Source organism: Rana temporaria, chromosome 1 (assembly GCF_905171775.1).
Source record: "Rana temporaria chromosome 1, aRanTem1.1, whole genome shotgun sequence".
In the NCBI taxonomy this organism is placed as follows: domain Eukaryota; kingdom Metazoa; phylum Chordata; class Amphibia; order Anura; family Ranidae; genus Rana; species Rana temporaria.
The window spans coordinates 350,425,358-350,450,875 of record NC_053489.1 but is presented as its reverse complement, the minus strand read 5'-3'; the positions used below and the strand labels follow the sequence as shown (position 1 = coordinate 350,450,875).

Below are 25,518 nucleotides of genomic sequence, written 5' to 3'. Positions count from 1 at the left end.
TTGTCATTTTCACAGTAAACAGTACATTTTTATAGCACTTTTCTCTGTGAAAATGACAATGGTCCCAAAAATGTGTCAAAAGTGTCCGATGTGTGCGCCATAATGTTGCATTCATGAAAAAAAACTGTGATCGCCGCCATTACTAGTAAAAAAAAGATATTAGAAAAAATGCCATAAAACTATCCCCTATTTTGTAAACGCTATAACTTTTGCGCAAACCAATCAATAAACGCTTATGGCAATTTTTTTTTTTACCAAAAATATGTAGAAGAATACGCCTAAACCAAGGGAAAAAAAGTAAAAAATATATTATTTTTTTTCAAAATTGCCGCTCTATTTTTGTTTATAGCGCAAAAAATAAAAACCGTAGAGGTGATCAAATACCACCAAAAGAAAGCTCTATTTGTGGGGGAAAAAGGACGCCAATTTTGTTTGGGAGCCACGTTTCACGACAGCGCAATTGTCAGTTAAAGCGACGCAGTGCCGAATCGCAAAAACTGGCCAGGTCCTTTACCTGCATAATGGTCCGGGTCTTAAGTGGTTAATGTCCATATTCTGGGAACAAGTGTATTTTTAAAACTATATGCAAAAACTGTAACTAGCATTAGTTAACATGTTTGCCTCATTGCAAATAAGAAGATTTGATGGTTTTCACTGAACATAATTATAACTGGGGAAGTTGTGAAAGATGCTGAAATGCTAGATGCACACTTTATACTAAGTGAAAATGTGTAACATTTGCCAGTTTGCTGTTCCAGAATTACTCCGAGTATTAATGTAAGCAGTGTAAAAGAAGTCCATTTTTTTTATTTTCATTCAAATTACCGTATATACTCGAGTATAAGCCGAGATTTTTAGCCCCTTTTTTTTAGGCTGAAAATGTCCCCCTCGGCTTATACACGAGTCAGTGTACCTAAAATTATTGAGAGGCGTCCATCGTTTAAAACTTGCGGTCTCCTCCTGGTCCCTTCCATGATAGGCGGAACTGTGTCTGCTAAAAACGCCTTTCACAAACGTTCTCTCATCCGTGATTGGCGGAACACTGAACACAGTGTCTGCTGGGAAACTGAGTCCGAGGATGAGAGAACGTCCGTTATAGGCATTTCTCAGCAGACACAGTTCCGTCTATCACGGAAGGGACCAAGAGGAGACCGCGAGTTTTAAACAATGAATGGACGCCTGCAGCCTGTCAATTTCAGGTACACTGACAACAGGCATAGTGACAATGGGCACAGTGACGATGGGCACAGTGAGGATTGGCACAGTGACAATGGGCACAGTGAGGATTGGCACAGTGACGATGGGCACAGTGAGGATTGGCACAGTGAGGATGGGCACAGTGAGGATTGGCACAGTGAGGATTGGCACAGTGAGGATGGGCACAGTGACAATTGGCACAGTGAGGTTGCAATGGGCACAGTGAAGTGGACACAGTGAGGTTGCAATGGGCACAGTGAGGCATGCAAATGGGCATTGTTGACCCTCTTTTCCGCTTACAGTAGCTGCTGCATTCTCACCCTCGGCTTATACTCGAGTCAATAAGTTTTCCCATTTTTTTGTGGTAAAATTAGGTACCTCAGCTTATACTCCGGTCGGCTTATACTCAAGTATTTGCGGTAATCAGTTCTGCTTTGTGTCTTCATATGTTCCACAAATGCATTGTCAAGGCGCTATAGTTATGTAAATGATGTGACAGTCCTGGAATTTTTAAGTATTTTAGAAGGTTGACCCAAAGAGTGAGGCTTCGTACACACGATAGGTTAAACAGAGGACACCGGTCTGATGGACCGTTTTCATCGGTCAAAACCGATCGTGTGTGGGCCCCATAGGTTATTTAACCATTGGTTAAAAAAAAGCCAACTTGCTTTAAATTTAACCGATAGATTCCTAAACGATAGGTCAAAACCAATCGTTAGTAGGCACAACCATCGGTTAAAAATCCACGCATGCTCAGAATCAAGTCGACGCATGCTTGGAAGCATTGAACTTCATTTTTTTCAGCACGTCATTGTGTTTTACGTCACCGCGTTCTGACACGATCGTTTTTTTAACCGATGGTGTGTAGGCGTGACGGACCATCAGTCAGCTTTATCGGTTAACCGATGAAAACGGTCCATCAGACCGTTCTCATCGGATGGACCGATCGTGTGTACGCGGCATTAGTTAACTGCTCCCCCTGAAAGAGACTTGTTGACAGGGGAGAGTTTGTAGGCTTCGGCACTGTCAACTAGTCCAATGCATTGCAGAGGCACTTGTCCAGGGTCAAACATTCTCGCCTGATCTGCCTCGGGTTTAATGCAATCTCAAAAACCAGACAACATTGTTTAAAGTTCATATATAATGTAGATAGCCAGATACAGTATTGCTGAATTGAAGGTTTGTCTTTTAATAAAACAGAAAGCTATTTAAAACACACATATTGCTACTTTTATCGTAAATGCTATTGTCATTGGCAAACAAATTTGAATTGTTTAGCATATTGGATATATGTGTTCTGTATCCATATACACCATATCTCACTCCTCTCCTCTCTGTTAGTTTTATCAACCATAAAACGTCTTAGTTACTGCTTCCTCCCATATGAATGTGTCCTCCCTACCTCCTGACAGTTTGTGTTGTGTAGAGTGTCTTGGGCTATGTGCCTGCTTTTATCTAATTACTGTTTGTCTGGGCTCCAGACTCCATAACAAACAGCCATACTGTGTCTATCCGAGCCAGAGACTCAGTCTGTTTAATACTGGCCTCACCAATCTGCTTGCAGGAGATTCTTTCTTTGAAAGTCTCAAGACACAGTCTTTGGTTTTCCATTTTCGCCTTTGGAATCCTCAGTATATTCAGCTTTTGGTGTTTGGTGTTTTTAAATTCTATGTAGAAATGAGTGCAAATATATTTTGAGGGGCTTTCCCCATTCCCCTCCACCCACGGGGGAGAGTAGTGGTGTGGTGCATTGTGCATGCCATGTCATAGAGTGGGTGTGGATAAATTGCACACAGGAGGGTCCTAAAGGGTCATTCTTAAATAAACCAGGAGTGTGTGACATGGCATGGTTCAGGATTACATTATGCACAGGGTTTAGGATTCATGAGTGCGCTACACACATAGTACAGGACTGTGCTACATACAGAATGCAGGGTACAGGAGTGCCCTACAGACAGAGTGCAGAGTTCAGGAGTGCACTATGTACAGAGTGCAGGGTTCAGGAGTCCATATCTCACAGGCCAGTTTACAACCAAAAATAGTTTACCCGCAAATTCTCCTCGACCCTCGCTCCCCAGTATAGAGCACTTCCACCAAAACCCTACCAATAGAGAGTTCTCTTCTCATCCCCAATACCTTTCTCCCCCACTTATAAAATGACAGATGGGTTGCTGCAAAAGAGCAGCTAAAACTTACAGTAGCCTCTGTCCCGCCATGTTCCAGCTTAAAAATAAGCCCTGGATATACTAAACAGTGTATATATATATATATATATATATATATATATATATATATACACACACAGATATATACTGTATATATATGTATTCATTTTTGTGTCTTATGCAGGGGGGATTCAATAAAGCAGTAATGTCCCTTTTCTGCCCACACCAGAGTGGATTAAAAATAGATAAGTACACATATCTTTTGTTGCTGGAAGATGGCAAGCATAAGGCTTCCTGTTATTCCTTCAGTTCTTCAGTCTGTCTCCTGTTATAATTGAACGTGACTGTGCTGGTCAGCAGTAGAAGTTGCGATCACACATTTTTCTACGTCCACCAGATTCCATAACATAGGATACGGTATGGCCATAAATTGTTCTAGACAACATGATAATTATCAGCTATAGCACATTCTTATTTCATGTGGCAACAGGTTCATTATGTGTACAGTATTGTACAGTCTACATACTTCATGTTGGAACAAACAATTCCAAGAATATATATGATGGACATATGCAGTAAAATACACCTTTCTGACAAATTTATGACAGTAAAATAGTATTTATTTCATTGCAGATTCACATGTTGGTCATTGCTTGCCTGCATGTGGAGCTAAACCTATCTCAATGCTGCACACACAGCTTTCTTACTGGGCATATTTCTTGCTCCTAAAATTCTTCGTTATCCTCAAACCTCAGCGGTGCTGAGAGCTTTCACTACAGCTAGATAAGAAGTTGTTTACCCTTGCTGTAAAGTCCCTGACAGCAGAATGTACAACTGTTACATTTATTGGCAATGTCAGGTGTCGCTATTTTATCCCTTCTGACCTGATTTGAGCCTCAGATTAACTAGCCTATTGTCATACACAGGCTCAGGTGGTTTTAAGAGCTAAAGTATATTTGTTAACAAAACAGAGTTGGAGTTAAAATTGGAAACTATAGGGACAGAGATAGGAGATAGAGATAGTTTTACTGATATGTGCATGCTTCCAAAACCTTAATGTGAACCTTTGGTAGGTTATGGACATTTATATACTTATAAATAATTAACAAGCAGTCAATGTGTTTTAAGACAAGGTCTTACTGATTTATGTAGCTGCAGACAGCGCCTTTGGAAATCACAGGGCCCGCACAGCCCACCCGACAGGTCCCCCTTTCCCCAGCTATACAGTTACAAGGATTAGTGAAGAGTAAAAGTGTTGCGCTACCCTTCTGTGTTGTGCTTTCACAGTTGCATGTGACTTGATATGCTGAATCATTTTGTGTGGTCAGTGTAAGGGTGGGTATTTGTGTAAGGGGGTGGTTAGACAGCTATTCTTTATCTTTGTCTGTACAGACATCTTCTCTGATGACAAGACATGATTCTAATAAATTTTAGGATCAACTCAGCCAATCAGGTGTGAACAAGAGTTCACCCTGACACAGAAGCAAACCCCAGTCAATCAGGGGGAGACCAAAATGTGACCTCAATACATATCGGAGTCCAAGACTAAAATCTCCTCATCACATGCAAGGTGCTGTGCAGGAGGCAATGGGCAACTCTCACTGACAGTGGTATTCATCTACTACACTGTGTAAGGCCTCGTACACACGACCAAGTTTTTTCGGCTGGGAGATATTTTTTTGCGGAGGAAACCAGTTGTGTGTACATTTTCGTTGACAAAACTGTTGAGAAACTCGACGAGCCAAAAAGAGAGCAAGTTCTCTATTTTCTCCACAGGAATGGAGAAACGTGCCTTGTCAAGTTCCTCAACATCCTGACAAGGAACTCGACGAGGAAAACGATGTGTTTCGCCCGTCGAGTTCCTCGGTCGTGTGTACGAGGCTTCAGACTCATTATGTTTCCAAGCCAAACTTGAGCCCCCCTGCTGACCTGATGAGGCCCGGAATCGTAGGACTGACTAGCTGTACCCCCCTATTTATAGCCCCAACTGCAGGTACCATGTTTTGTATTAGAAATTTAAAGGCTAGAAGGCCGCTGGATTACAGCTGGAATGGGAAGAACAGTGTGAGCTGAGTTGCTCAGAGAAGAACTTTGCCTTCAGAGAATCTCCTGTGAACATTGAGGATGAAATACTCCATAGTGCCTTCTGCTATAATGGTTGGGAAAGGCTTGTTTTAAAGCTTATTTTATTCCTGACAAGAATACATAAATACGTAGATGCCCATAACTTAGACACAGATTCACTACAAGCTTTGAAAAATGCTACTCTTTCTGTGCATAACTATACAGAACTTCCTACTCAAAAATCCTACTCCACGTCTTGATGATAGTCAGAAAGAGAGTACCAAACACAAACAGTTATTTTCTCTAATAGAAATACGTATGGCTTTTCTGTCTCTAGCTGAAAAGATGGTAATAATCTGGTCCTAATTAAAATATTGACAGGGGTGCATTAGAGCAGGTTCTGACTAGGTTAGGATAAAAGTACATTTTTGAAGGTACTTAAGTATAATAATGAATAAGGAGTTTACTTCTTATCTTCAGAGGAAATTGAGGTAAGGAGGGATAAAATCTTGATAACTTTGTGGTAGAGTAGTGTTTAGAGGTTTTCCTTTTGCTGTAGGAGTACCCCAAAGTATTCAGAGGTGACAGGAAGAGCAAAAACAAAGGAAAAAATAAGCACATATTGTAATGTGGTTTGTTACACCAATCTGGCAAGGACTTTGGCCAACAGGTATCTTACGACAAATATGTCCCTGTGCTTTTCCTTTCATCTAGTGTTGCACAACATCCCCTTTTAAACTAGCATATAATGACGTTCATATAGCGGATGGATAATTGCTGTTTATATCTTCTATATTAACTGGCGGCATTCAGAGTATAATGGCCACATAATGCTAAGGCTTTTCCATTCTGAGATTAATGAGGCAGCATTGTTTGCTTTAGTTGTGTCTCTTTCATTGTTGGACTAGTTAAGACAGGGTGGCTTGATTTTTGTTATATTAAAAATTGGTGCCTGATTAGGCAGGTCTCTTATACTAATAGGTTGTAACTACTTTCATTGTAATAGCTGTGAATCATAGATTAAATAATTCTGAGATGTGCAATGTAATTTTGTGTCCAATACAAATAAATGCAAAAAATGAACTTGAATGGAACGTTCTCTAGTTTGAATTCATAGGAAGTCAGATGTCTTTTCTGGTTCAAGGATGAGTATATTCATTTTCATCTTTTATAGAAATGTCTCTAAGTGTGTAGCTCCAGCATGTCTTCCAAATCTAGAGACAAAGAAACGGAGATAACAACATTAATAATAGAGACAGTAATACTATTTTAGCCACCTTATTAGCCATTAATAAGAGCAGGAATGTCAATTTAAATCTTTAAGCTTTATAAAGAGAACTTGGGGGTTCAAAAGCCTGGCTCAAGGACATAGTTTATCAGATTAATTAGTCAAATTCACTAAAGATATCACTTTGCCCTGACCAGAAACCAAATCCTAGCATCAAACCCTGCATTATTCCTACTGTTAATAATAAAAATTCCGCTTTTGTTGAGATTTTTTTTTCCCCTCTGGGTGATCTATGTACATTGCAAGGATTTTAACAAACTTTCCTGGTCCACCTCACGTCAGTACAAAATGGGTTAACACCTCCTTCGGAGCCCCACATGACCACATGTATCTAGCTGAAAATAAAGACAGCCCCTGCCCCAACTAGGATGTTCTTCTTTTTTGGTCTGTTCCAGGTCACCTGTTGATCGCTGTGTTATAAGTCATTTGTCTGCTGCATTCCCCTCCCCCCCGCCGAACCTACCCCTCCATGTTCAGACTCTCATGGAGTTTGAAGACCCAGAATGCTGAAAGTAAATCTTTCCAAAAATTGAGGTGCCTTGTGTCAAGGCCGCGTGCAAAATAATGCTTAAACAGCATATATATTGTACAGGTGTGGTATTATGAGCTCTGCAATGTCATTATAGCCTCTCCCTTTGTTTTTTTTCCTGTCTTTTTATATGCAGTGCACCGCACTGCTCTCCTGGCTTTATTGTCAGTCTGAGAGCAGCTGTGAATGATGTCACAGGGGGCAGGGAGATGGGCAGCACAGGATGGGAGCCGCCAGACACCATGCAATGGGGTAAATGATTTTGGAGGTCTGCAGTTGGAAGGGCTTCTCTCCCTCTCTCTCTGCAGTCCTGCCCTTCCTCCTGCTGTGTACGTCTGTGGGTTTGACAGTCTGGTTTTTGTCTCAGACTCTGACTTCTGAGCATCAGTTGCTCCGGGCCATGAGGGCCCAGAGTCAGGAACTCCGCGTAGCATGTGCACCCCAGCCTGGTAGGCCATATCGCCGGGGGCCCGTGATGTGCGCACACCCTAAAGGTGGGTGCCGCACCTGGAACCAGGAACCCGCCAAGATCCCACAAAATGGCGTCTGCCACAGAAATACCCTCCCCCAGCATGCCCCGCAAGGGAAAAACTCCTCTAATTGGCTGCTGGAGGAAAGCGGCTCTGCCTGGACCCCTCTGGCGCCACCTGCCATCCAGAGATGGAACTACATCTCTGGAGCACAGAATTACCCACAGGACAGTTTAGAACCGACAGAAACACAATTTAGCAAACAGCACGGATGAGAGCAAGGTAACTCTCTCATCCCCTACTAAATTTGACATAGCACCTGTACTGAAAAGTACACAGGCGCTACAAGTAGTACAAAATCCCATATGCTATTTGTAGTACTTTAGGTGCCGCAATTGGCAACTAAGGCCAATTCATTAGGCTGGAGCAAAAAGAACTAGAACAAAATATGCAAGATATATAGCACATTTTTGAGAAGTTACTGATTCATAGGTATTATAGGTTTTTTAACACCACTATAATTACATAAATGAAATGGATATTTTAAAATAAAATGAATTGTAATTGAATTGTTTTTTTCTAAAAAGCTGAACTCCAGGCAGATCAAAAAAGGCACAAATGTTTGCAACCCTGTAATCATTAATACATTAGAAGTATTTTTCAAATGCAAGCAGTGTAAGTACCTAAATTGGCCTTGGTATCAGCCTTTTACAATCCTCAGTACAGGATCACAGATGTGGGGAGGAGACCTTAAAATGAATTTGAAACTGCAGGACATCAAGAGGTCACCTCTTCTGCTAGAGAGGACTGTGCTGTGGGGAAGAACTACATTTCAGGACTGGATAGGCATAAATACACATTCTTTGGTTGGTACACAGCTTTCATATAGGTATTTCATCTGTGCATGTTTGCTATTTGCTTGGAGTTCAGCTTTAATTCTAAGAAATGAATACCACTGTCATGTAAAAGGCAGTATGAAACGGCTATATACTGTATGTGGTAATACTAAATAAAACAAAATAGCTAAGATAGCATACAACCTTCGTTATAGATACAATGCAATTTCTAGAATACCATACAACCTTCTTTATAGATACAATGCAATTTCTAGGATACCATACAACCTTCTTTATAGATACAATGCAATTTCTAGGATACCATACAACCTTCTTTATAGATACAATGCAATTTCTAGAATACCATACAACCTTCTTTATAGATACAATGCAATTTCTAGGATACCATACAACCTTCTTTATAGATACAATGCAATTTCTAGGATACCATACAACCTTCTTTATAGATACAATGCAATTTCTAGGATACCATACAACCTTCTTTATAGATACAATGCAATTTCTAGGATACCATACAACCTTCTTTATAGATACAATGCAATTTCTAGGATACCATACAACCTTCTTTATAGATACAATGCAATTTCTAGGATACCATACAACCTTCTTTATAGATACCAATGCTGTATCCTGGCCTAGGTCAACAAGGCCCAGGCCTAGGGCAGCACTTTCCAAGGGGGCAGCACGGAAAGAGTATCCGCTGGCTTTCGCTACACTGTTAGTGTAGCGCCAGTCTTATGCGATGGACTGGGCTGAGAGGCAAATTAGTCTAGCGCCCCCTGCTTCCAGTATGCGAGTGGACGGCATTCCGCAACTGTATGTGTGTGTGTGTGGGGGGGGTACTGCTTCTAATTTTGACTGTCCTATTTTTTACCATCCCTGTCCCATTGCAGAGATGTCTTTTCACTTTCTGCCCCATAGCTAAACAGGAAGTAAGAGGAAATTTATGCAAATTAAGGAAGTTCATACCCCCCCCCCTAGGCCCTTAAAACTAGCTAGCCCTCAGGGCAGGTCTTAAACAGCAAGGGGTGTGGCTTTGACAGAAAGGGGTGGGTCATATTTAAATTAGGGGGTGCATGAGTTTAGTCAGGCCTAGGGCAGCACAAAACCTAAATAATCCACTGATAGATACCATGCAATTTCTAGGATACCATGCAACCTTCTTTATAGAACCTGCAATAAGAACACATGCATTTATAGTGCAGCTAATTTTTATTTATTCTGTATAATGTATATATAAAGTATACTGTATATGTATAAGCCATGTATAAATAATATGTAAACTGACTTTTATATCAGTCAATAAAAAAAAACCATAAATGAATTCCTAACTGTATATGCATGATTTCAATAATTATATCTAATGTAAAACCTCATCATTGGTAACAACTCCAGTCGACTAAGCTAACCAAACAACCTACAGTACATGGATTTTTCAGTTAAACAAGCAACAAAAATCTCCAAATTAATTTGCATGTCTATGACATCATCAAAGGTCCGTCTGCCCACTGATCTCAGCCTTGCTAGCATTGAAAAAAACACCATTAAATTTGACTTTCAAATCATTCCCACTTCACCTGTAAAATGACAGATTTTTTTATTTAACTTACCGTACATCTGGTGTAAATACATTTCCTGGTTTCCTCAAGCACTGGTGACATAAATAGGACCTCACAACTGTACTCTGTGAAGGTTTTGTCGCCATTGCCTTCCAGGGAGATCTCTTTTTGCAGATTGTGAGATCTCATTAGATTTTGCAAAATCTCCCAGGATCTTGAGGGAAATATACTGTATTTATTTATTTTTTTATACAATGCCACGGCTTCAGTGACATGAGTGTCAGGTAGCGTAATTCTGTTTACATTGCTGTTTGATATTGATTGCAGTAATGGTGCCATTTTCATATAAGGAAGAGGAAGGTCTGCTCTAAAGTGGAACAAAATCTAAAAATACTTACCTTAGTTCCAACATTCTGGCACCAGCATCTTTTCCTCAGGTTTCTCCAGGTGCCAGTCTTCATCTGTTTTGATTGGCTGACAAGGGAGGATGTCAGGCCCCGTACACACGTCCGAGAAACTCCACGGGCAAAACACATCGTTTTGCTCGTCGAGTTCCTTGTGAAGCCGCCGAGGTTCTCGGCGAGCCAAGTTTCCTCGCTGACTAAGGAGGAAATAGAGAACATGTTCTCTATTTGGCTCGACGAGTTCCTCGTCGGTTTCCTCGGCCAAAAGTGTACACACGACCGGGTTTCTCGGCAGAATACGGCTCCGATCGAGTATCTGGCTGAATTCTGCCGAGAAACTCGGTCGTGTGTACGGGGCCTAACTCCTGCGCATGCACATCCACAGTTTGCCAGATTGTACATTGAATGTTCATGTTTGGCTCAGTGTTTATACTGCAAGGGATTGCAAACAAATTATGCACATATCTTCTGCAATAAGGAGTTCTCAATTTTTTGTTTGTAATTTTTATGTTTTTTTAACATTAGTCCCACATCAAAGTGTAACTAAAGGCAAAACTTTTTTTTGCTGTTTTGGACAGAGTGGAGATGGATCAGAACATCTGTTTTTATTTGGATTTTATTGCTACCTTTGTCTCTTTTAGGGGACACACTCTATTTGTCATGCTTACGTTTTCATCAAAAGTAGAAGTACCGTATTTATTCGAGTATAACGTGCAAAATTTTATACCCCAAAAAAAATCAAAGTTTTGGGTGCACGTTATACACGAGGACTGGGGTGGGATGACAGTGGCGGGACCGATACCGAGTATTAGCGGGAGTACTCGTACTCCCGCTAATACCGCCGATACTAGAATACTTCCCCCCTCCCCCCGCCGCCACCGCCGCTACCGCCGCTGCTACCGCCCCCGCCACCAACGCCGCTACAACGTTAATCCCCGCAGCGCGGGGAACAATACAGACAGCTTTCGTTTGAATAGCTGTTTTCCCCCGCCGCGCATAGACACTCCCCCTTGGACGGATCTGTCCAATCGCGAGCAAGGTGTAGTGTCTATGCGCGGCAGGGAAAACAGCTGTTCAAACGAACGCTGTCTGTAATGTTCCCGCGCCGCGGTGATTAACAGTAGGTGGCTGCATATACAGGGGACATGGCTGCACATAAGGGGGACATGGCTGGACATACAGGGGACATGGCTGCACATACGGGGGACATGGCTGGACATACAGGGGACATGGCTGCACATACGGGGGACATGGCTGGACATACAGGGGACATGGCTGGACATACGGGGGACATGGCTGGACATACGGGGGACATGGCTGGACATACGGGGGACATGGCTGGACATACAATAAATACAATAAATGATTTTTGGCAATTAAAATGATTTTATAATGATTTTTAATCGAAAATTAGGGGTGCGCGTTATACACGTGTGCGCGTTATACTCGAATAAATACGGTAACAGAAAATCCCACATTTTGGGTTGTCCCCAGAACAATAATAGAGAGAAAATCTTCCAATGGGGAAACTAGATGTGGTGAGCCGGGTGGCCCCAATGGATTCCCTTAATTTGAAATGATTTTCTCTCACTTCCTGTTTTGGCTACGGGACAGGAAGTGGAAGGAAGTCTCTCCAATGGGATACATGTGACAACCCCCCCCCTCTAAAAAAAAACTTGATGGGTTATAACCCTCCATTACTTAAAAAAGTTTTGTCTTTATTTCTACTTTAAGGCCTCCAGCAATCATGACCTGAGATTTAATTATATAATATAAGAGATTGGTACAGGTATAAGAAAGTTTGCATTGACTTCAAACTGAAATATCAAACTGATGCTTGATATTCTAAGATGAGTCTAGGAAGATTTACTGTATTTATGGGAGGCAGGCTATGCTGAATACATTTTCTTTTTTTAAATTGTAAATTGTGCTGAATAAAAACAGTGAATTCCAGTTTAAGAGGAAATAGCAGGCATCCTTGCATGTAATTATTTTTATATAAATTCTTGCTGCTAGCAGCAATCAACTAGTAGTTTTGTGGTTAATTGTACTTTGTAACAGAATTAGCTTTTCTGAATGTGTAAATTAGAGTTGTTTGCTGGAAACAAGACAGTGAATTAACCTTTTTGTTGCATGGGAAATCACATGTCAAAACAAGAAAATGAAAATTCATGCTTGTAAAGTCTTCATCTGTTTTTTTTTTTTTATTATTATTATTTATTTAATGCTGGACCCCAGGAAGCTGTTTATCTTTTCACTGTCCAATCACAGGGTGGAGGAGGGGACCTGTTGTACCCTGTACACACGACCGGTTTTCCCGTCGGAATAAACTCTGATGTTTTTTTCCGACGGAGTTCCGCTCAAGCTGTCTTGCATCCACACGGTCACACCAAATTCCGACCGTCAAGAACGCGGTGACGTACAACACTACGACGAGACAAGAAAAATGAAGTTCAATGCTTTAGAGCATGCGTTGACTTGATTCTGAGCATGTGTGGTTTTTAGTCCATCGGAATTGCATCCAGACGAACGGAAATTCTGATATAATTTTTTTTTCATCGGAAAAATTGAGAACATGTTTTCTATCTAATTCCGTCTGAATTTCCGACGGAAAAAGTTAGACGGGGCATACACACGGACGGAATATACGATGAAAAGCTTCCGTCTGCCTTTTTCCGGCAGAAATTCCGCTCGTGTGTACAAGGCATAAGTGAAAGTGAAACTGCCACAAAGACAGATCAGGTCAACTTTCCTGGTTGACAGTACTGCTCTGTAAGGCCGCATACACACGGTCAAAACCGATGAGAATGGACCGGGGTTCAGTTTTATCTGTCCAAACCAACCGTGTGTATAGCCTATCGGTCTGTTTCCCTTCGGTCCAAAATTTTAAAACATGCTTCAAAATCGAACCGATGGACCGCTGACCGATCGGTCCAAACCGATGGTTAGTACAGAAAGCATTGGTTCAAAACCTGCGCATGCTCAGAATCAAGTCGACACATGCTTAGAAGCATTGAACTTCGTTTTATTCAGCACGTTGTGTGTTTGATGTCACCGCGTTCTGACCCGATCGGTTTTTGGAACGATGGTGTGTACGCACATCAGGCCACTTCAGCGGTGAACCGATGGAAATGGCCCATCGGACCATTCTCATCGGTTTGGAACGACCGTGTGTACGCGGCCTAAGGCACATATGTGTAAAGCCTAGTACACATGATGAGATTATCGGACAAATGATCGCCAGTTTTTTTTTTTAATGCTAATCTCCATATCGAAAACGATTAGTATGAAAATTCTCGTATGACAGAATAAAAATTTGGAAATGATGTAACGTGTTGTAGTGTATTTGTATTGTATTTTTGCATGAGAACTGTACTGGTTAAATAAAAATCCTACGATCTGGTATCGTAAGAGAAACATTTTCGTGTTTGTCCCTTCGGAAAATTTTGGACGACAGCTGTGTACTAACGATCAGATTATTGTACAATTGCTTTGAAAGCGGGATTTTATGTATAACATTCTGATCCTGTGTACGGGGCTTGAATCTCAGGATTGCATAAACAGAACTACTAATTCTTTGGCAGCTAAAACAGCTCCCATGTAGGTATTTCATCTGTGTATTTAGCCGTTTTCCTGGACTACAGATTTAGGATCAGTCTTTTGGACTCCATGACATTTTTTTTTATAATCCTGTTATCATGGGTTAGTATTAAAATAAATCAGATTCCATCATGTATAACAAAATATCTGCTTACAAGAAACACACTAACAGGATTATTGCTCTTTAGTTGCTTGTGCTTCCAAAGGACAGCATGATTGTTTAACTCAATGATGGAATAAAATATGACCATAAACAATAGCTGCATGCTTTCTAGCACAGCACTCTGCAGTCTATTCATTTGTTTCAGGCTAGTTTCTGAACATGAGATTACTTCAGGGCAATGAGTGGTTTATTTCAGAGCATAAGGAACAATGTCAGAACATGTCTGGTGTAAGGGCTGGGTCACACCAGGAATCACATGCATGCACTATTTTGTAACCGGATTGCATATTACCATGCTATCCTGTGCAGGCAAACGCACTGCGTTTGTAACCTGTGTTTGGGGTGTCATTAGCATTCCATTGACACCTGCTGCAGATCACAAGGGCAATGTATTTTGAATGTGCTTTGGGAAGCATGCACAGACCATGGGTTTCCTATACCACTTTCTGGTGGAAACCGGTGTCCTTTCGAGAAGTGCCCCCATCGAGAAATGCCCGGGTGGAACTGCGCATTCTTTTTTTTAGGCTTTTTTCCTTTATTTTCAAGTGGTGATCTGACCAGCAAGACTACTATTTGTCTACTTCATTTATAATACCAAACTGCAATATATAGATTTTTTTTTTCTTTTGGACTTAACGCTGAGCCTATGCTGAGATGATGTCATCAGTCACATGCAGGTTGGAGGTGGCATTTCCCCCTCTCTCAAAGGACCAACTGCTCCATGACCGTGTAAGGAGAGGCTCCCTCCCAGCTCCTGAGCTCCTCCGCTGAAAATCACACACCCCCAGATGGTGGTGTCTCTCCAGCATGTAATCTAGCACTCCATCTTTCAATTCACCCAGCTGACAACTCCTCCCCAGCAGACTGACCGTGAGTATATTTAGGAGGCCTGCCCCCTGCCAATCCTAGTTGGGAATTGGTCAGGACTCCTCACATGTACTCCATGCCACTCCAGCTCTCAGCCCTGCCCCTCTTCCAGAACATTCTCACTGAAAGCAGGGGAGGCACCCAAGAGCTAAAGCATATGTCAGTCACACCCACTGCTACACTAACCACTCCCTGCCCCCGGATCAAAAACAAACAGGCCCAGCTCGCAGCATTAGGCTTGTTTAAATTTACCTGAGCTGACAGAATGTCAAACACTACACATCTAGCAACTACCTATGGTAGAGGGTGATACATCTGTATTAAGTGCCAAGGAGAGAGGCCATGGAATATACTGTGATCTCTGAAGGGTTTGCCTTGAAAAAGCATCTGTTTGTAATGCAACACATCATTGCCCAGATGTCTTTTCTCCTTGGGTTCTTATAACTCATGTGAAAAGAAGTGTCTATTAGTTTGTGTTGCTGTTACTGCTGGGTGGAAATATTCTGCAAAAGCACTGGTATCCAGTGCATGGTGAACATGTCTTTTTAGTGAATACATGGTGTTTTGTTTTATAATTGGCCAAATTTCTCAATTCGTTTATGGACTCAATTATTCAACATTTGAAAGCCTCATTTAACACAAGAAGAGATGAGGTCTATTAAAAAAAAATATGGCCACCTAGTGTGGTGTCCATGATTTCCTTACCGCATAAGCCACACAAGTTTTTTAGAGTTAAACGAAAGACCAGGGAGGTCAGTGGGTTCAAGCATAATAGTATACAGAAGCAGTCTCTTGAACTCATCCAATTAAAGTGACCCCTCTCTGCCTCTAGGGTCATTCTATATTTTTTCATTAATATGAAGAGCACTTCCCTGGTCTATAAAGCATTGCTCTTCAGAAAACCAGAAGACTGGTAAATACGGTACATATAATGACATGCACAACTTGGCTGAAAATCCCACTGAGACTTTGTAAAAGTATTTCATTTTCTTAGATAAATCACCTTTTTTTCTGTTTACTATGGGTTTTTCTTTTATCATCTTCATTATATTTGTCTAAAAATGCTAGGCAAACATATTAGTTATAAACTCTATTAGTTATATGTGCATTTTTTTTACTAGCACAGATGTTTGCCCACATTTTGAGATATGCCTTTGAGAAAAAAGGAAAATGTTTTCTACATTTCTCTTTCAATGCTCTGGAAATGTACATTGACCTCCAGCCATAGTGTGTGTACCCACAATGATTGGCACTCACACAGGCTCTTTAATTAATTGCTAAGAGCCAAAAGCAATCTGCTTATTAGCAACCTAGCTCCTCAGTCTGCACCAAATTGCAAGATCCATCCAGGGTGACTGTTCACAAGTGGAGCTGTTCCTGAAATTTAGATGATGTTAGATTCAGGTCTAATTTCATAAATTTGTATGTAGCACATGAATTTGAATTTCAGTGTTGTTTTTGACAGGTCAGGTTCCCAAAAGGCTTCCCAAATAGAGCAAAGGCTGATCCATAGGCTTTTTTTGCCATATATCTTCTTCTGCCATTGTCTGCCCCTTAGCTTTACAGGCAGTGCCTCTAGGTCTCATTTTTCTATCTCAGTAACCCTGGCAGATTTTTTTACAGAAATGGCCAAGGCTGTTTTTTAACCCATCGTCTCATCAGGCAGGGCTGTCAGGAGCTATCCAGCCCTTTCTGCACAGGTTTTTTTTTCCCCCCACTTTCTTTGCATTATTTTTTGCATCTGTTATCTATACTTTTTGAAGCCTGATCCAGAATCCTATTGACTTCAATAGGGCTCCCAGTGTGGATTATGAATTCTTACATTTCTGACTGCCTTTCCTAAACACACTTTAACATATATGCAGCAACACACCCCAGCAGCCTGCAGGTCTATTCACCTATGTCTGTTCTCATGTAGCAAAATGCATGCATTTTGCTACATGAAAATGTATTTCAAATCGATCCGCTGCAATTTAGTGTAAAAGGGAAAAGGAATCCTTTGAATTAGGCCAATTCACACCTATGTATGTGACATATCACGCATGGTAAAAAGGGTGACTCCAACCTAAATCAGCCCTAAGATAATGCAAGTAGAATAAGCATGTATAGAATGCCAGCTGTCAGAGTCCAGTCCATATAATGCTACTTAATCTTTGCCTGTGAACAAAGCATAGGGCCCTGCACCAATCACACAATGACCAGCAGTAGTGATGGGCTTAGGCGTGTTTGGACTAGGATCCGAACCCATGTTTGTGAGCCCACCAGGTACCGTATTTGTATGGGGCAATCATCTGTGACCAGGGAATTCATTGCCCCCCAGCCATGCGTATACAGAGGGCATACAGTCACATACATGTGGCTGCAGAGCGGAGCATGTCATGGCCCCAGATAATAAGCCCTTAGAGGCTCAGGTACATGATTTTGAATATTGGTCCAAACACGTGCCAGCTCTTTACTGACCACTAGCACTTCGAAGGCACACCCTTCAATGACACTTATGTACTTAAAGCCCAAATGAACTTTCAGCTTAACCACTTGCCGACCGCTGCAAGTAGATGTACGTCGGCAGAATAGCTGGTGTGCGCAAAGCATTGTATGGGTATGTTGCATTTAAATGCCCGTCATGCAGGCGAGCACGCGCAACTGCCGCAAGCTCTGTGATCATGCTCGCGGGACCCGTGGACTCGATGTCCGCCAGTGTCTCACGATCGTGTCATCGAGCTACAGAATGAGGGGATGCCTGTGTACACAAGGCATCTCCCTGTTCTGCTTTGTGACAGGATACTGATCTTCTACTGATCCAAAATAGTGGCAAAAGTGTCCAATGCGTCCACCATAATGTCACAGTCACGATAAAAATCGCAGATCGCCGCCATAACTAGTAAAAAAATATATATATTCATAAAATGCCATAAAACTATCCCCTATTTTGTAGATGCTATCACTTGTGCGCAAACCAATCAATATATGCTTATTGCTATTTTTTTTTACCAAAAATATGTAGAAAAATACATATCGGCCTAAACAGAGGAAAATATATGTTTTTTTATATAATTTTTGGGGATATTTATTATAGCAAAAAGTAAAAAATATAGCTTTTTTTCAAAATGTTGCTCTTTTTTTGTTTAAAGCGCAAAAAATAAAAACCGCAGAGGTGATCAAATACCACCAAAAGAAAGTTCTATTTGTGGGGAAAAAAAGGACATTGATTTTGTTTGGGAGCCACGTTGCACGACCGCGCAATTGTCAGTTAAACCGACGCAGTGCCGAATCTCAAAAAATAGCCCGGTCATTGGGCAGCCAAATCCTCAGGGGCTGAAGTAGTTAAATCAGCTAAATTTATTGCAGGTGCATCGAGGCAAAAGTAGTCAAACTCTACAGTTTGTGAGTTGAAAAGTGCCTCCCCTGCCTACATGCTTTAGAGAAGGACCCTTTCTCTCTGGAAGGACTCTCTACAGAGGGTTGACACACCCCTGCTGAATCGAACTTAGAACTCTCCAATTAGCAGGGTGCATGAGTTTGCTTATTGCAGAGCTATAGTGGCATGTTGGACCACTGCAGGAAGTCCACTGGATCCAAACAGAGAGCAATATCTCAACAGCCTACTTGCAGTAGACAGGCTTTCATACCTTCTGAAGAAAAAGTAACTGTAAAGCCTCGTACACACGACCGAGGATCTCGACGGGCGAAACACATGGTTTTGCTCGTCAAGTTTCTTGTTAGGCTGTCGAGGAACTCGACGTGCCAATTTTCTCCATTCCCGTCGAGGAAAAAGAGAACATGCTCTCTTTTTGGCTTGTCGAGTTCCTCGACAGTTTCCTTGTTGAAAAATGTACACACAACCGGTTGCCGAGAAACATTACACATATTGAGTCACCTGGAATGTATTTAGCTGATTTTAACTGAAAGTTAATTTGAGCTTCAAGGCCCCCCCCCCCCCCCATTTGTACTCCTAAGTACTGCTTTTGTACAAAACATAAAGCATGATGGGAGTGGGAGGGGTTTTACCTGGGTAGCCAATGGCTTTATTGTTTGCCAGTGTCCAGTTGCTCATAAAGGTGGCAGTATAAACCAGTTATATCAGAATGACTACTGATTCTGTGTCCCTCGACTGCACATTCACTGATACTCTGATTTAAGTACTCACTCGTTCAAGTGCAGAAAATAGTCAGGGTGGGTCTGGCAAGTCAGTGAGTATGATTATTAGTGTATATCTCAAAACCTACCACTATTGATGAGACATTTATGCATCGTACCTTGTGCTGTGAGAATTATGAAAGTGTCATCACTGATTAAGTAATAATAATATAGATGGTGGCAATTATTAGTTAAATACCTTTTAAGACATGCTATAAACAGATGAGATATAACTTGTACTTTCGGAAAGCAGGAGCCAGAAATAAATTTCCCAGCGGTGGCAGAAAATTGGGTCTATTTTAAGTGGTGTCTATTTTAATTCAAGTTTTCTATCAGTGTTCAAATAAAGGTGTATGCAAATACTGCAGAACAGCTAATATTTCAGAATATTGACAGGTACTATCATGAATGATAGTTACAGCTCTCTCTATGCTATACCACGAAACAATTCAATACCTTTTGTAGGCAAGGAATAGAAATTGGACATTCTTTTGTTAACTCACCATGAAAAATTAAAAGGTGTCCTTTACTTTACATGAAAAGAATCTATACTATGTTTGTCCGAGTAGTCAGTATCACTTCAGAGTGATAATGTTACATACAGTTAAAGCATTGTTTTAACTAAGTGACTGTGAATAGAATAAAAATTGTTTAAACTATTTAAGTTCTGAAATAGATGTAAACCCTAATTTAGTTTCATAATCTTTATATCAGAAGTTCTTTAGACTATAGAAGTACAGATAGTAACAATGAAGGTAGTACCATTTTAAGCCGGGTTCACACTGATGCGACGCGGGAACCAGAGCGTTTCCTGTGCGGGTTCCCGTATCGCATCTGATTCGCAGGCAGTTTTACACTGTTCTCTGTGAACCACTGCGGGTGTCAATATAAAATTAATGACACCCCCAAATCGGTTCGCAGAACGCAGTTTTTATTATTTATTTTATTATCTTTTTATTATATTATCTTTTCATGTGACAACACTGAAGAAATTACACTTTGCTACAATGTAAAGTAGTGAGTGTACAGCTTGTATAACAGTGTAAATTTGCTGTCCACTCAAAATAACTCAACACACAGCCATTAATGTCTAAACCTCTGGCAACAAAAGTGAGCACACCCCTAAGTGAAAATGTCCTAATTGGGCCCAATTAGCCATTTTCCCTCCCAGTTGTCATGTGACTTATTAGTGTTACAAGGTCTCAGGTGTGTTGAAGGGAGGGTTTTGTCTGTTTTGCAACCTGTCCTTAGACACAGGCAAAACCCGCCCTTCAACACACCAAACCCACCCTGCAACACAGATAAAACCGGACCTTGAGCACACTGTAAACCTGTGCCGTAAGAGCAAGGCACAATATGACAAATACAGTGTTTACAGGATTTAATTGTGCCCTTGAAATTGTATCTCCCATCGAAAAAAGCCTCCTATTATTAGAGCATGCGCTATGGTGACGTCACGCCAGCTGATCAGGGAATCAGCTGGAGTGCCCTTCCGTTATGCGCATGCAAGAGAACTTTTCGGCGGGGGGGACAAATCGACAGAACACCGGCAATGACACCGTCCGAATCAGGGCGGTGCTGCACCGATTTCCAAAAGTAGTTCCTGTACTACTTTTGACGTCTTCGGGGGGCGATTTGTATAGACATCTGTACAGATGTCTGTCAAATCGCCCCGGAAGTCAGACTGCATTGCCAGGTTAAAATCGTATGAGTTCAGCTGAACTCACACAATTTCTAACCTGCAGCAATGTAAACCTAGGCTAAATGGGGGATTGTTTGAGTAAAAAATAACAGTTGAGGCATATAGGAAACATGTATCTCTCTTATATACCACTAGAGAAGAATTAAAAGGAGATTATGAATCACTTGCCTTTTAGTGACATATTGGATGCAGGTATACAATTTGTGAGCAGAAAGAACCTACTACTTGGCTTAATACAAAAGGGATGTTCATATCTGGTATATGGATGTAGCAGCTGCCAGTTTTTGGGATATTATCCTGTAGTACAGGGAAGTCTCTCCCCATTAAACAATATGTCAATTGCACCACAAGGTATGTTGTTTTGGATCCAGGTTGTAGGAAGAACTATGAGGAGATTAGTAATTGATTTCCAGACAATTTATATTTAGTTAAATAGGTTATAAACCCTGGGGAAACAAAAACAAAAAAAAAAACCTGTAAGGCCTCATTCACAAAGGCGGACTCCGCTACGGAGTCCGCCTGCTCCCGTCAGCTCAGCGGGAGATCAGTCCACAGATCTCCGCTGAGCCGACGGATGACAAGCTCCTCTCTGCTCACTGAGCGGGGAGGGGCTTGTCGGGCACTGCTGTGTCCCTATGGAGCGATCTGATGAAAACGGACAGCATGTCCGTTTTCATCAGATCTTACCCGATCCGATCCGCATGGACGGATGGCGGCGTGGCCCCCATACGTCTGTTTTTAGCGGGTCGGATGTCAGCCGACATGTCTCCGCTGACATCCGACGCTCCATAGCGATGCATGGAGCGGCCGTTCAGGTCCGTGAAAGACGGACCTGAACGGCCCGTAGTGTGAATGAGGCCTAATGCCTCGTACACACGATCAGTTTTCCCAACAAGAAAAGTGCGATGTGAGATTTTTGTCAGGAATTCTGACCGTGTGTATGCTCCATCACACTTTTTCTGTGAGAATTCCTGCCAAGAAAAGATTGAGAGCAGGATCTCAATTTTCGTGACAAGAAAAATTCCTATCGGTAATCGCGATTGTCTGTATGCAACTACGACACAAAAAAAAAACATGCATGCTCAGAATCAAGCAGAAGAGCCGAACTGCCTATTGAACTTCATTGATCTCGGCTCATCATACGTGTTGTACGTCACCGCGTTCTTGACGTTCGGAATTTCAGACAAGATTTGTGTGACAGTGTGTATGCAAGACAATTTTGAGCCGTTTTCCTGCTGAAAAAAAAACACGGTTTTCCTGTGGACAGGGCATAAGACAAAGGCACTGTGTGGCCAGATGCCACGATGATGTCCCTCCATGCACACAAGGTCATGGCACAGGGTTCTAAAGAAATGGCAAGGATGACTGTTCCTTCAGAGCACATGCGCCAATAATGTTGTTACACCAAATACACCACATCCACAGGCCTTCCTTTATCTAGATGGCAGCTCACCTCCTCATAGAAGGTTAATTGATTGGTTTGGAAAGAATGATTTTTCATGAATCCATGCTGATTACTGCTAATGATACCATTTTCATTACTAAAATTAAAATTATATTTTTGGAATTATGATTCAGTATAATTCCTACCTTGCTTGACTCACCCACCTCAATGACTAAGCCCACATTGTGGGTGAAGCACACCAATGGCAGAGTCCTATTTGGCGGAGAAGGAGATGTCTGATTGACCTTGTCTAGTGTCATTAAAGCTTGTGTTAATTCAGCAAAAAAAAAAGGACAGTTTAGTGTTGCTGATCGTTTCCGTGCAGTGCAACCTATGTGTGTCTGCAATACCTGCTTGATATCCTGTTGAATATAGTTATTCTGCTGTAGATTTCAAAGACTGATTAAATTATGTATGTTCTGTTCTTAACCCTGTAATGAAACCAAGACTAACTCTGTCAAGGGTGCAGCTAGCTGGATGTTATAGTTTGTTATGAGATCCATCTTAAAGAAAATTCTAAAGCATGCATGGGCAGTTCCTTAGCTTTTATCTATACGTGATGACTCATCACTTCCCACAGGCTTTGTACATCTGGCATTTAACTATGCACTAAAGAAAAAAAAAATACTGCACTATATGTGTTTGGATTTATAATCCAATGCATGTGCATGGGTCCCCTGTTGAAAGGAATCATATTACTGGTACCTAAATTATTTATGTAACTATGTATGCATATTGTATTTCCTAAAGATAACAATGTAAACATTTACTTTGGAACACTTCAATGTTTCACGAGTTTTTAGACTTAATATATATCGGTAATCTAGCCATTTATGTGTCTAACCTTCTTTGTATGTGATGAATAGTAAATAGCATAGTGAAAATTAGCTTTATCACATATAAGGGACCAGGTGGTTCAGTTATGCAAGATAGTGAAGTGGAAATTACTAAAATGTATAAATGATATATGTACTGTATGTACAGTGCCTTGCAAAAGTATTTACCCCCCTTGGTATTTGTTGTGTTTTGTTGCCTCACAACCTGGAATTAACATGGATTGTTTGAGGATTTGTATCATTTAATTTACAGAAGATGCACACAACTTTGAATATTTTTTTTTTTAATGTGAAGCAAACAAGAAATAGGACAAAATAACAGAAAAAGTCAATGTACATAAATATTTACCACCCTAAAGTCAATACTTTGTAGAGCCACCTTTTGTGGCTATCACAGCTCCAAGTTGCTTTGGATAAGTCTGAGCTTGCCACATCTTACCACTGGGATTTTTGCCCATTCCTCCTTGCAAAACTGCTCCAGCTCCTTCAAGTTTGATGGTTTACGCTTGTGTACAGCAATCTTTAAGTCTGACCACAGATTTTCTATTGGATTGAGGTCTGGGCTTTGACTAGGCCATTCCAACACATTTACATGTTTCCCCTTAAACCCCTCAAGTGTTGCTTTAGCAGTGTGTTTGGGGTCATTGTCCTGCTGGAAGGTGAACCTCCATCCTAGCCTCAAATCACACACAGAGTGATACAGGTTTTGCTCAAGAATATCCCTGTATTAAGCCATTTTAGCACCATCCATCTTTCCCTCAACTCTGACCAGTTTCCCAGTCCCGACTGCTGAAAAACATTCCCACAGCATGATGCTGCCGCCACCATGTTTCACTGTAGGGATGATGTTCTTTGGGAGATGTGATGTGTTGGGTTTGCACCATACATAACATTTTCTTGATGGCCAAAAAGTTAAATATTAGTCACATCAGACCAGAGCACCTTCCTCCATACATTTTGGGAGCCTCCCACATGCCTTTTCGCAAACTTAAAATGTGCCATTCTGTTTTTTGCTGAAAGTAATGGCTTTATTCTGGCCACTCTGCCATAAAGCCCAACTCTATGGAGCGTACGGCTTATTGTCGTCCTATGTACAGATACTTCAGTCTCTGCTGTGGAACTCTGCATCTCCTCCAGGGTTACCTTAAGTCTCTGTGCTGCCTCTCTGATTAATGCCCTCCTTGCCCAGTCCGGGAGTTTTTGTGTGCAGCCGTCTCTTGGCAGGTTTGCTGTTGTGCCATGTTCTTTCCATTTGGTTATGATAGATTTGATGGTGCTCCCAGGGATCTTCAAAGATTTGAATATTTTTTTATAACCTAACCCTGACTTGTACTTCTCAAAAACATTGTCCCTTACTTGTTTGGAGAGTTCCTTGGTCTTCATGGCAGTGTTTGGTTAGTGGTGCCTCTTGCTTAGGTGTTGCAGCCTCTGGGGCCTTTCAAAAAGGTGGTTATATGTAATGACAGATCATGTGACACTTTGATTGCACACAGGTGTACATCATTTCACTAATTATGTGACTTCCAAAGGTAATTGGTTGCACCAGAGCTTTTTTATGGACTGAAAAATAGTTTTATGTATATATTTTTCTAATTTTACTTCACCAACTTAGGCCTTGTACACACGGTCGGACCAAACCGATGTGACTGGTCCGTCGGACCGTTTTCATCGGTTCACTTCTGAAGTGGCCGTACGGCCTCATGTGTGTACACACCGTCAGTCCAAAATCCGATCGGGTCAGAACGCGGTGACGTCAAACACACGACGTGCTGAATAAAACGAAGTTCAATGCTTCCAAGCATGTGTCGACTTGATTCTGAGCATGCGCGGGTTTTGAACCAATGCTTTTCTGTACTAACCATCGGTTTGGTCTGATGGGGCAGCGGTCCATCGGTTCGGTTTTGATGCATGTTTTAAAATTTTGGACCGAAGGAAAACAGACCGATGGCCTATACACACGGTCGGTTTGGTCCGATGAAATTGAACTTCGGTTCATTCTCATCGGTTTGGTCCGACCGTGTGTACAAGGCCTTAGACTATTATGTTCTAAACCATCACATATAATTGCAAGTTATTATTGAAAAAAACACCATATAGACACACCTGAACTGCAGGTACTGTACATAAGTCGAAAAGACTGTAGAATTATTTAACGTGTCAGACTGAAAAATAATTACAGTGTAAAGTACACGGAAAATGTGGACAAACTGCACTGATAAAGACTGTCTGTCACTTC

At 41.4% G+C, this 25,518-nt stretch overlaps 1 protein-coding gene across 3 annotated transcripts in view; it reads left to right on the top strand.

Annotated features, from left to right (window-relative positions):
• The window catches only part of NCAN (neurocan), a 289,797-nt gene that overhangs the window by 68,317 nt on the left and 195,962 nt on the right, over positions 1 to 25,518 (top strand). The gene's annotated exons all lie outside the window — the stretch shown is intronic.